A 13,661-nucleotide genomic window follows, 5' to 3' on the forward strand; every position below is an offset into this window, starting at 1 on the left:
TTCTTTGGTCACAACACATACACTTTCGTTGGCCTTCACAACGTCACCATCACATTGAATGCTGCTGGATTTGTGCACATGATTAACCCTCTAACAGACCGTCGGGGAGGCATAGTGAGGGATAGAGTTGGGGGTAGAGCGCTCAATTATCCAGGGATAGGGGAGCCCCAAGGGGGCAGCAAGGGAGCCATGGTCCCTAATGCAAGCGTGGGAAATAAGCCCTCTCTAGCCATGTAGTCGTAAAAGCATCCATAACTGGGCCGAAGAAGGCTTCACCTCTTAAAAAACAAACAGTGGAACTGCGCCTGCTGCATCAATTATACCTGCATCCCAGAGAGCACAGCAGCATCACACACCAACAAGGTAAGGGACCCAGTGTCCTCCTATCTGCCCTCACTGCTATGGCATGTGGCTGCTGACTGTTGAGTTATCAACCTATTGTCTATGTCACAAAGCGGCTGTCCATGTTATATTATGTAGCTGCTGTCAATGTCATGGCATGTAGCTGCTGACTGTTGTGATATAAATCTATCGTCTATGTTACATAGCAGCTGTCCATGTTATATTATGTAGCTGCTGATTGTTGTGATATAAATCTATTGTCTATTTTACATAGCAGCAGTGCATGTTATATTATGTAGCTGCTGACTGTGGTGTTAAAAATCTATCGTCTATGTTACATAGCAGCTGGCCATTTTATATTATGTAGCTGCTGACTGTTGTGATATAAATCTATCGTCTATGTTACATAGCAGCAGTGTATGTTTTATTATGTAGCTGCTGAATGTTGTGTTATAAATCTATAGTCTATGTTACATAGCAGCAGTGTATGTTATATTATGTAGCGGCTGTCCATGTTATATTATGTAGCGGCCGACTGTTGTGTAATAAATCTATCGTCTATGTTATGTAAAGGGTGTCCATGTTATATTATGTAGCTGTTGTCAATATCATGGCTTGTAGCTGCCGACTGATGTGATATAAATCTATCGTCTATGTTACATAGCAGCAGTGTATGTTTTATTATGTAGCTGCTGACTGTTATGTTATAAATCTATTGTCTATGTTAAGTAAAGGGTGCCCGTGTTATATTATGTAGCTGCTGTCTACGTCATGTTACGTTGCTGTCAATAGTATGTCATGTTTTTGTGTTTATTTTTTAAGGCAGTTGTGTGTTGTGCTATTTCACGCTATGGTGTGTGTAGCTGTTCTTATGTTACACCCTCTGTGTATGTTATGTCGCCTTGGGGAGGCCCACATTGATACGCTAAGATACGGTTCGTGCCGCTGCCTGTGTTATGGTCTGATATGTAATATGCTGCTGCTGTCTGCTATGTTAGGCAGTTGCTTTCTGTGTTATGCTGTGCTATGCTATGCAGATGCTTTTTGTGTTATGTAAGATGTTGCTGCTGTTAATGTTAAGACCCTGCTATCCGTGTTAAGTTGCTGCTGTCTTTTGTCTGTTATGCTGCTGAGGTCTATGTCACGCGACTGCACATTCGACTTTATGCATATCGCTAAGATAATTACTTTGCATAATTTATATCATTTCTCTTATTTACAAGAAACAAACCGGGATCCGCTCATTTCATTTGCAACCTTAGCGCGTTTTGACTCTTAGAACCGAGATGGACACCTGCCTCCCCTCTGCTTTGTCTCTTCTGGCTTGTCCACCTTTGTTTACAGGTGGCACCGCACCCCCAGCCCTCTTGGGGTCCGCTGAGGGCATCTCTCTAAGTGTGAGGCCCCTTACTCCGCTCTGGGCCCTCCTCCCGCCACCACATCACTGGCCCTGCCAACATCAGGATAAACTTCGTGCTGACAAAGGCTCCTTGGGGTTTCTACTGCTCTGTAAACATAACACCCGAGGGCGGGTTTGTAACAGGCACTCGAGGCAGGGCCAGTCCGCACCTGCCTGCTACACCTGGGCTTCTTTGAGAGCTGTGCGCACCTGCTTGTCGAGCTGGTGTGGTGGCCGACACCAGGGGCCGGTGAGAGTAGCAGCGGCTCCTCTGCAATGGCGGAGGAGCATCGCCCCACCGGCTAAGAGCCAGCAGCTGAACAATACAAAAACATTTTATTATTGTTTTATTTTTCAGCTGCTAGCTGAGCCATCGTGTGCACGGAGGGGCCGGGCCATGGGAGGGAGAGGAGTTGTGGAGTGTACTTAAAAGGGAGCATCAGTTTGGCCGGCTGTTTTAGGCATGCGCACTTACGTTTCTCCAACCCAGCTGTGTTGCATAGCCGGGTTGGAGAAACACCACTGACTCCATGCACTGTCTGAGCGACAGACCAAGCTACACAGACCAATCCAGGTGCTGCTCTCATTCTAGGTATAGCATGAGAGCAGCACTGGGATTGCATGGGGAGCCTGCGCTGGTGTCCCAAGGACTGTTGGGACACCATCAGTAGCCAGAGAGAAGAGAAGCGAGGCAGCCAGCCGCGTTGGCAGCCAGACAGGTAAACATTTTTTATTATTTCCCCCTCACCCCCCCTTTGAGATTTGCAACAGCCGCCACTCAAGAGTACAGCTCAAATCCAAGGCCCTGAGGTGTGCCCACCCCAGACCCCTCCCTCAGGCACTTTAATGTGACTAGTTGCTCCAGTGGAGTAACAAAACTTGAGGGGGCCCCCTACAAAGTACCTGGAGGCCGCCCCTTTCCCAATGGTTTGAGTCAGGGGTCTTTCGCCTGTGCACAGTGTACTGTGCTGAGGGGGCGCCCTGGAGATCGGGGGCCCCAACTTCACTGTGAGGGCTGCAGGGGCCTTTGTTACGCCACTGAGTGGATCATTAATTCTGTCACACTTTAACTGAGTGGGAGCCACTGGAGGCGACAATGGAGCAGAATATGAGCAGACATCAACCACAAACGAGGGGGTGGGACAGTCAAATGCAGGGCGTCTCTAGAAGTGATTTGTAAGGGGGAACATATGGGGGGGCACAGGTAAAAAAGGTAAAACTGATGAAGCCATTAACAACTGGGAATCATGATGACTGTCCGCACATGTGTAATATATAAGTATGCAAGTAGGATATATATAAATACATACATATATATCCTACTTGCGGTCACCAGTAGATATAGTTAGGGCCTAGTTCCCATAGGAAAAGTGTTTTTTGACTTGGCTATATCTTTGGTGCCATTTGATGAACCTTCCTGAAATTTTTCAGAAAAATGTGTCAAGTTGAGTCTTGTTGGGCATGGAAAATTTCGGGGTGATCCATGAAGCAGGAGCCGACAAAAAGGGGGGTCACTAAAAGTGCGTTTCTCTTCTTAATTCTCATAGAGATTTTAGACATGACTAAAGCCTAAACTGCTGGACGGAATTACACCAAATTTGACAGAAAGTTAGCATTTGGTTCAGAAAGTACGCATTTACTAGTTGGTATAAATCCGTTTAGTAGTTTTCGAGAATTAAAGAATTAAGGAAATCCAAATTTGTATATCTCTATGTGTGAATACTTCACAAATTCTCCCAATCTCATGCAGAGATCTGATTGGCTGCCAACACTTCAACCAGGTAGTAATGACCAATGCAACGCACTGACCAATGCAACACAAGTGTTTTTCTCTGCATTTCCACCATGAAAAGTTATCTATAATCGTTGATGGAGGTATTTGCATTCTTGCTTTTTTTAGCGCAATATCTTACGTAGTGACTGCGACCAGTGGATTCTTCCTTGTCTTCTGCTGCTCAGGCCAGAGATCATGTTCTCCCTTTTAAAAACTGCAAGTATGTAAAATGGCCTAGAATCTCCGCCCATTTGCCCCCCATATACATAAGTGGTTTGCAACGTCTTCCGTCATTTGGACAGCTCACTGAAAGGCCCAAGCTCATTTTCCGACGAATTTGGATACGCGTGCTTGATGGAGATGAATTTGATCACATTTCCACCAAACAAAGAAGCACTTACTTCTGTAAAGTACAAATCATCCAAGTGTGTTTTCTCTGTAGTTTACACCTTGAAAAGTTATCTGATGAAGACGCTCAAGGAACCATCACATTGGCAAAGTTACAGACAGGCAAGGTCACTGGAGACAGTACCTTGGTGTCTTTTATGCAGCTGTAGTATAGAAGATGCACTATACATTTACCCAGTGAGGTACCAGACTCATCCTCGGCCTTCCCCAACGAATCCACATCACACCGTCCCTCAGGCAACTCCACTGGCTCCCCGTAGAGAAAAGACGCCAATTCAAGCTGCTGACCCACGCACACAAGGCTCTACACAACCAAGCACCCGCGTGCGTTAACCACCGCCTGAACTTCCACCAACTGTTGAGAAGACTACACTCTGCCTCCATTTCACTTGCCCATATGTCCCGCATCTACCAAGGCAGAAGTGGAGGACGCTCCTTCTCTCATGTTGCAGCGAAAACCTGGAGCAGCCTCCCCACGCACCTCCGGACCATCACCTCACTTTCGGAATTCCAAATGGCCCTCAAGACCTGGTTGTTCAAATAAGCCACTGGGACCTGCAAGCACCTTGATACCCTATTGGGTGATTAGCCGCACTTTATAAATCCTCATTGATTGCTTGACTTATTAATTGGCCAGTAGAAAGGACTCCAGTTGGGTAGACATTCTGCAAAAAACGGTGGCCTTTTCTTGGAGAAATACGCATGGCAGGATTTATTCTGGCACAAAGCTTATTTCACAGAAATTAAATTTCAGTGTGAAGCACTTACAAATATAAACAAAGCAAGTGCCCAAGTTCAAGCTCCTCTTCCGTAAAGTACTAATCATCCTAATTTCTTGCGCATGGTCAAGGCAAAGCAAGTGTTTTTTTCTCTGTATTCCCACTGTGAGGAGTTATCTGTAACCCTTGATAGAGGTGTTTCCATCTTTGCTTTTTTTCAAGCACAATGGGCCTCATTTACAAGAATGTGACGAATTGGCTCCAATGTGTCAGATTTCTTGTGCTTCCTTACGATCCCCTAATGACGCCATTACAATACAGAGCTCCATGTCGCACATTTTCAAAGATGCATCAGAAATTCTGATGCATCTGTGGCACTAAATTGACGCATTGCTGGGCTAGCTTCAAAATAATGATGCTACTCTAGCAATCTGAGAAAGGCTACCATAGAGATAATAAAATTCTGATGCAGTGAGGTCAAGAACAACACAGTGAAATGTTGTAAATTTCACTGCATCAGTTATGCATGGCTTTTCCTGAGGGAACGAATACCTTGCATACATTATCCCTGGCGCAGGGCAAGGCTTTACAAACTGATGCATTGGGCCCAATGCGTCAGTTTGTAAATGTGCCGCAGTGCAAAGAACGCTTGCGCCATCGTTGCATCAAAAAAAGTATGCAACGTTGGCACAAAGGCCTTGTAAATGAGGCCTATATCTCAGGTAGTGATTGTGACAAGTGGGTTCTTTCTTGTCATCTGCTGCTGAGAACAGAGATCAAGTTCCCCCTTTTAAAAAATACAAGTATGTAAAATGGCCAACCCCATATACATTAGTGGTAAACAACATCTTTCTGCCATTTTCCCAGAATGATGGACAGCTTAGTGAAAGGACACCCCAAACGTGTTTGCTGCTGATTTTGGGGACACATTCTTGATGCACAGTTATATAATCACATCTCAACCAAACAAAGAAGGACTTCATGAGTGGCATGGGGTTGGGTGGTTATAACACAGGGTTGGGTGGTTCTAGGGGGTAGGCCACTGACACACATTGCCGAAGGGCCATGTGTGACACGGGGTTGGGTGGTAAATTATTTTATTTTTTTAAACAAAAGTTACAGAGATGTGATAGTTCGGCTCACATTTCAAGCATACAAAACCATAAAATTCAGCAACTATAGGGTTATTTCTAGTGACTATAACTGGTGCCCCAAAGTAACTGTAACTCACTTCCTCGCCATGCACTGCTAACTACCCTTTTTATTGCATCACTCCTAACGTCATCTATGACATCATTGAAAATATCACTGCAATATTTGCATTAACTTATTGATGAGAAAACCGTGCATCGATGGGGTGTAAGTTATAATGTACCCCCAGCCTGGTTGCTAAAACCGCAGCTTTGTTCTACCACACTTCTCTCCCTCAGGCTGTTACGGGTACAAAGGCTGCCTAAAACTTGATTTTAGAGTTAGAGAAGGAAGGACACTGGGATATGCACAGCACCTTCCCCTCACACACACCCAGCCCTCAAAGCCCAAGTTTAGAGTGGCTGAAGTCTTCGGCCATCTTGAAAATACCCATACTGGGTAGAGTTAGCCCCGGAAACCTTTACCCCATTTGTTGTTACATTCTCACAGGTATTCCGACCCACTAGCTCATACCAGGCATAAATGTGGCAGCTCCAGACATCTACTTCAGAACACTCCCGAACCTATGAAGATCAAAAGAGGACTGAACCTGCTGTATAAAACCTGAGAAGAGGCCTAAAGGACAAAGAAGTGGACTCCAAGGGTCTAATTGTGATTAATGAATTAATAGCAGTAGATTTAAAAAAGCCATAAAAGTACAAGCATAGTGTCAGTATTTAAAATAGGCAGACACAAATTTATTAAAACGTTCATTAAAAACAACCTCACCGCAAACCATCTTTTACCTAAGTTATATTCCATTCATAATAAAGTGCATACAAATATGAGAATACACAGATAGTTTGAAACTTTGATTGAAACAATCTCAACTAAAACCATCCTTTTCCTGGGTTGTATTGCCTTTGCAATAAAAAGTGCAACACTTAAACACACAAATGGGTTATCAAGGAAGCTTAGTGCAGTAAACAGGTAAACAGATAGCTTAGCGCAGACCTATAGGGCTAAATTCAAGAAAAGTGATGCTGCATTCAATGCAACGCCACTTTTCCTGCTCCCCATAGCGCCCCCCTAACATCTCCATGTGTCGGCTGCCCAATTAGTGTGAAAACGTAAAGATCTCCTGGCAATTCTGGCTCATCTTTGACCTAGCATTAGTGACCTGTTGTGCCCATGAGCCATTGCTCGCAAAAAGAATCCACAAATAACAGAAGAAATTAACTATAACAATATTTGAATTCCAAAGGAAAAAGGTGAACATTTCAGATTTTTTTTTTCCCGCAGACAATAATAAATGTTTCAGTTTTATTATTTTCTTGGAAAACATAAAATCCCCAAATACATTCATCCATCTCTGGAAGCCATTTGGGGCATTATTCATACCTTGGCGGACGGCGGAGGCCGTCCGCCAAGGTCCCGCCGACAAATGACCGCACCGCGGTCAAAAGACCGCGGCGGCCATTCAAACATTTCTGCTGGGCCGGCGGGCACTCTCCACAAGAGCGCCCGCCGGCCCAGCGGAAATGCCCCTGCAACGAGGACGCCGGCTCAGAATTGAGCCGGCGTAGTTGCAGGGGTGCGACGGGTGCAGTTGCACCCGTCACGTATTTCAGTGTCTGCAAAGCAGACACTGAAATACTTTGTGGGGCCCTCTTATGGGGCCCCTGCAGTGCCCATGCCATTGGCATGGGCACTTCAGGGGCCCCCAGGGGCCCCGCGGCACCCCCTACCGCCATCCTGTTCATGGCGGGTTTCCCGCCATCCTGTTCATGGCGGGTTTCCCGCCATGAACAGGATGGCGGTAGGGGGTGTCTGAATCCCCATGGCGGCGGAGCGCGCTCCGCCGCCATGGAGGATTCAATGGGGCAGCGGTAAACCGGCGGGAGACCGCCGGTTTACCCTTTCTGACCGCGGCTGAACCGCCGCGGTCAGAATGCCCTTGGGAGCACCGCCAGCCTGTTGGCGGTGCTCCCGTGGTCGGTGACCCTGGCGGTCACCGGCCGCCAGGGTCAGAATGACCCCCTTGGTGTCCTAGATAATTAAATAGCATTGTCATCATATAATAACACAGAGACATAATGCTGACCTCTGGTTAAAGCTACAGGGACACAACAAGCTCCAAGAGGCCTTTTGAAGCAAATGCTGAATAGTGGCAACTAGGCCTGAATTGGACCGTTCTGCTGGCCTATGCCTGCTGCCCTGCTGGTCTTTAAGTGCCTCCGCTGACGTCTTGGGAGTTTCAGGAGTGTAGTCCTGTGATGGACTGGAACGTAAAGCAGTGTTATAACAAAACTTGATGAGGTCCCCTGCAAAGTTCATGTATGGGGCCACTTGATCCTGTCATGAGCTCTCTGGCCAGGAGCCCGCCACCCGTGCACAATATACTGTGCTGAGGGGTTTCTGGAGCTCAGCCCCTCCCACCCACCACCCGCATCCCAGGGGCTGAGGGGGCTATTGTTACGCCAGCGACTTAAAGGAATAAAATAAGAAGATAAACCTGGCTAGTGTGGCTGATTCACGCTCCACTGCAGTCACTGTCAAGTTGTGCCTAGGTCCTGCGACCATTGACTACCGTTGCCAGTTTGTGCTTCTTGCTGCTGTTTCCACTTAAAACTGGTTCCTCTTACTAGCTTTTTGTCATTTTTCTGTCATTTTATTTATTAATTTTGACTTGATTTTTCTAATTTGTTTTTAGATTTTTATTGTTTCGCATTTCAACTCTATTATTTTTTAATACTCTATAAACACTTTACATATTGTCTGCTCTGTGCAATTTAGTGATTTTGAAAGTTCGTCCTGACAGTGATTGTGATTATTACTTGAGGTTGGTACTTACATCCTCAACTAATAACCCAGTGTCTTACACTCAGTCACTACATTTCTGCTCAACATACACATACTGTGTGTTTTCTGCTTTCTCTTATTTAGATTATTATACCTTTTTCTCCAGTTTCTGAAACTCTCTCTGTAGATATCTCATACCTCATCTCTTTACTCTTCAGTGTCCTCTTTTCATTCTCTCCTGCATACACTTCCTTGCATCGCTTCCCCCTCAAGTGCTCCACACACTACAAACCCGCTCACCTGAAAGCCCAGGAGCCAGTGAAAGACATTGACGTGACATGGGCGTGGTTTGAAGCCCAAAGAGAGATTACAACACGGGACGGAGCACTTTGCGCTCGCCCCTAAACAGGCGAACAAACAGCCAAGAACCCAGCCCATACACTGACCCGTCAGACCGGTCCTTCAGGCCCCGCCACCATGCCATTAGGCCAGTCCGACCTTGAGAGGTTGTGTTGGCACAAGCTTCAGAGCCTGCGTCAGAAAAGAACTGTCAATCACAGTGCACTGGTGACATCTAGTGGCCAGATAGAATACGACAGTGGCTGAAGACCTTGAGACAAGAAAGACACACCGGTGTAATTTGACACCCGACGGCTCCTTTACAATTTTGGATGGAGCAGTGGGTCGACAGTCCACTTCATCCCTTGCATCTCTTGCACTGAGTGATGGCATTTTCATCATCGCGTGCACACCTACCTTAAAAGGAAATGCACTTCAGTGCCAGGGTAATGGTGTCAATACTTTACTAAAGTATTTATTTCAATGTATCTTTTTTTTATTTTTAGTCATCCTTGTGTGTTGAAACTGTGTTACCGTAATTCAAAGACAACATTACCCTTTCCTTTCGCCAATAAGAATCACATTTTTCCTGTGATGTGTTTTAAAACTAACATGGATATTTAAACCCATTCTAAGTATACCTGCCCAGTAGCAAGTTGTCATACAGTTCTATTAAAATTATATGCAATAGGTAATTTTATTTAAAATGTTATTGCAAGAATATCGCTTGTGTGTTTAAATGCAGCATACTTTCTTTTTCTTTTTGTAGTTTTTGCTTGCAATGATTTTTTTTTTAATGTACCATTACACTGGCTTGTGAAGGCCTGATCAATTGGCTTTGACAATCACTGTTAAAAAAAGAATAGCCTTGAACTCCTAACAAAATTCCTACTAACGCCACCTAAGCAATGAAACTAAACACCTACAACAGGACCCGAACTATGGGGGGAAAGAGAGACGTTTTAAGGCATGGGCAAAGTGGGATCTGGGCAAGGGGCTCCTGCCTTTCAGGGCTCCCCTGACAGAGCTAGCTCTGTTCTGCAGAGAGACTTGCTCAAAAGCCCTTGAATAATTATTGAACATATCGTTTTGAATGCCATTTTACTTAAAATTATTTTTAATGTGGGTGATGAGTGAGAGCCTCTTACGGACATTTTACAGAGAAATGTTGGGTTTATGTTTCATGCAACATACATAAATATGAGCTGAAATTCGATCATAAATTCAGAGCTGTTCCGATTAAGGGCCCCCAAAATAAATTTGGCCCAGGGCCCCACAATCCTTAGGATGTCCCTGGGGTGAAAAAGTGCCCATTTGCTCTTGCGCGTTATCACAGGTAGTGCAAGTCTCAGATCACATTTTGACCACATTTTGAAAGGAGACTGTCATTTTATGGAAAGCCGTCACCATTAACTGAATCCCCGCAGCACATCAATGGACATCTGAGAGACCATATAAACCCTTGGCCCAGACTCCACTAAACACAAGCCCTAGAACACTCGACATTTGGAACTCCAGAGGCAGGTACATATCAGGGTACATAGTAGTGGAGGCTTCTTTTCTAGGGCTTTGGGGTTCCGCCCCCCCACCTCTTTATAAAGCTTTAATTTTTTATTTGTAGTGCCTGGCTGCTTAAAAGTCTCTTTGAGTGTAAACAGGCGTTCAAGCAATGATGGAGAGCCCAATGCTCTCTGCAAGAATCTTTCTTTCATAGGCATTACCTGTTTACAACCTGCTGTGATTTTCATAAGGGAGTCACCAGACAAGTGATGTGAATGCCACCGATGCCTAACGAGTTTACAGGGCGATGCATACTTAAGCCCTGCGTGATGATGTCACGCATCTCACGTCACAGAAAGGACGCAGTTTAACAGCAGTCCGTCTTCAGTGTTTCTTGAAGTCAGGCTCTCCGCCGCTGAGTGTTTTTGGCACAGCTGGAATGTATGTAGGTGAGTGAAATCTTCATAAATGTTCAACACAGCGTGTTCTTTATTCACAGACTCTGCAGCTCATGTCCTGATCACTCTCCCAGGCAAAATGGGTCTCCATTCTTTTAAAGTAAGCCATGTCAGTAATGATTGGAACAACTTTAAATTAGGGAAGCATTGCTGGTGTCATTAATGTTTTACATTCAGTAAGTAAGTACTGTAATTCTCTTCCCAGTTTGTCTCACAAAAAAATGGGTATCGAACTGAAGTAGATTAATCAAAGAGCTCCCATTCACCAATGTTTTACCTAAAGTTTCCTTTTAACTATGTTTAAGTAAATCAGGGCAGTTTTGTCAACGGTACCTGAGGTTGCTAAGTTATGCTATGACAGAAAACAGAGGGCCAGGTCTACAAGAAAGTGGCGCATCGCCCGATACACCACTTTTCTTGCGCTGCCTCTGCCCCACCTAACAACACCATGGTTGTGCCATATTTACAGCACCACGGCGCTCGTTTCCACAATAGTGCTATTGTGGCGCCTTGCTGGATCAGCGCCATAAATTATGGTGCCAGTGCAGCAAAGCACTAGGAAGGCCCATAGGTCACTACGGGCCCGTCACTTTAACGCCTGCCTCGAGCAGGCGTTAAAAGTGATGGAAAAAATGTTGCAGTGAAATCTTGTAGATTTCACAGTGCCATTTTTTGCTGCCTCCCTGCGTGGGAACACCCTCCCTTGCATATATTATACCTGGTGCTAGCATTGCTCCATTTTGAAAATATGACGCAGGGAAATGGCCTCCTTAACGCCACATTAGCGTAAAAAAATAAATGACGCTGCTGTGGCACAAGGGCCTTCTAAATCTGGCCCAGAGTGTTTCTGTTGAATTTACAGCATGGACTAATTTGTACAAAATGCATTAATCATGACTTTGCCCACAACCTACTCTTATCTACGAGACCTACGCTGAAAATGTATATCTATTCTAAGATGACAATGTTATCAGTAATTTATCACAAACTCAGATTTCATGGCTGAATCCTAATTCTGAATATCAAACTCACAGATTCCCCTGTAATTTATTCTTAGCTCTAATTTCAGCTGATTTTGGTTAGGGTGCAAAGCTAACTTCAGAGCCTGAGGATAAGAGAAGGATTTCTGGGCACGAGGCCCTGCCTCTTTCAAAGTGCCTAATTTGTGGATAGAACTGTGCTGGTGCCCAAAGCTCTCTGAAACATGCAGCCACTGCAATTAAATGTGCGCGCACTGAATACTGAGGCAGCAATCCTGAAGCCATCTCGGGCCTCTTTAATCCGTTTACAGCCACTCCCTGCCCCTTCAGCTCACTCCTGCAGCTTTCTTCTTTCTCCCTTTGTGACGCTTTTTTGTTTTTCTCTTTCTATGTCTTTCCCACATGTGTTTTCGCTCACAGTAAATGTTTGAGGCAGGAAAATAAGTGCCGGCCCTCAAAAATAAATGCTGGTGCTCAGCACTGGAAACCGCAGCTCAAATTAAGCACTGCTGTTTCATGGCCCAGCCCCTCCTCACACAGTGAAAACTTTTACTAATTTGGCAGGTGTGGAGGTACCGTGAACCCCTTCCTCAACAGAAGACATCTAACACTGCACTTGAGGGGAACGTAAACAGACAGCAATTTGAGATGTTTATGGCTCTTTAGATGCACTTGGCCAGGGGATTTTGGACTTCCCGAGCGGCCTCAGGGAACCAGTATTCAGTCCTTTACTGAGAACTTTTTTCTCTGATGAGCGACGGCCCCTGTTCCGATCAGTGCTTTAAATGGGTCGGTACTGTATGGTACTGAGTACGGGCACTTTTTTATTTTGAGAGGGAGAGTACCTGCACTTCTCACGAAAAACGTAATACTTTTAATGGGAGAGTACCGGCACTTCTCAGAAACAAGCAGGCACTCTGGCACAGAGAATCTGCACTTCTATTTTTCCATTTCAAGCACTGGTTCCGGTTAGTTACGCCTTAGTAAGCTGTATTTAAAGTTGGAATGTCGCCATTCCAAAGCTCCTTGGAAGAACTGGGCCCGGTTATTCGCTGCAATACACGTTGGTTCTCTCTGCCCCACCACTTTCAAATGTCACCAGCCGCCACTGGCAAATAGTGAAGTTTATTTGCTTAGTGTCCGGTCGCAGGGTAAATCGCTGAGAGTGTGTACTATGTGGCCAGCAGATAGTTAAAGAGACATTTTCTTCAGTTCTAGAATGAGGCCAACCAGATGACTCATCGTCAACTGGATGCTGCTTTTCCAGTTCTGGGCTGTCATTTCACAAGTCATTGTTTAAGTGTCAGTAGAACTGATTGGATTCAATTGAAATAGACTACAACTCCCATAAGGCATTGAGTACCAGAAACAAGGTCAGGGGCGTAGCTTAGGCAGTAAGATTGAGGGGTGTGAGCTTCAGTGTTCCCAACAAACACCCTGGCACATGATGTTGAAATACATTATAGGGCAAGTTGGGGACACAAAACGGACGTAAGGGAAAGTGTACAGGGAGAGGAATGCAGATTGGTGGGGGCACTAAGTTAGAGAAAGCACATTAATTTGTGAAATAATGAACATTTTTTAAAGTAGTTCCAAACTGGGTGAGGGAGAGTGTGTTTGTGCGTTTTTGTTTGGTTGTGTGAAATTCCTGGTGAAATCCGGCGTGCCGCCTCAACTCACCTCACCCGACTCAAAGCCCCTGTACCCAACTGTTTATCACAAGATACATTTGTTAGGGGGATGTAACCCCCACACATAGCCCTGGAGCCCCGCCCCTGAACCAGGTGTATCTGGGCACGCAATTGGTCC

This window comes from Pleurodeles waltl, chromosome 7 (assembly GCF_031143425.1).
Source record: "Pleurodeles waltl isolate 20211129_DDA chromosome 7, aPleWal1.hap1.20221129, whole genome shotgun sequence".
Taxonomy (NCBI): Eukaryota; Metazoa; Chordata; class Amphibia; order Caudata; family Salamandridae; genus Pleurodeles; species Pleurodeles waltl.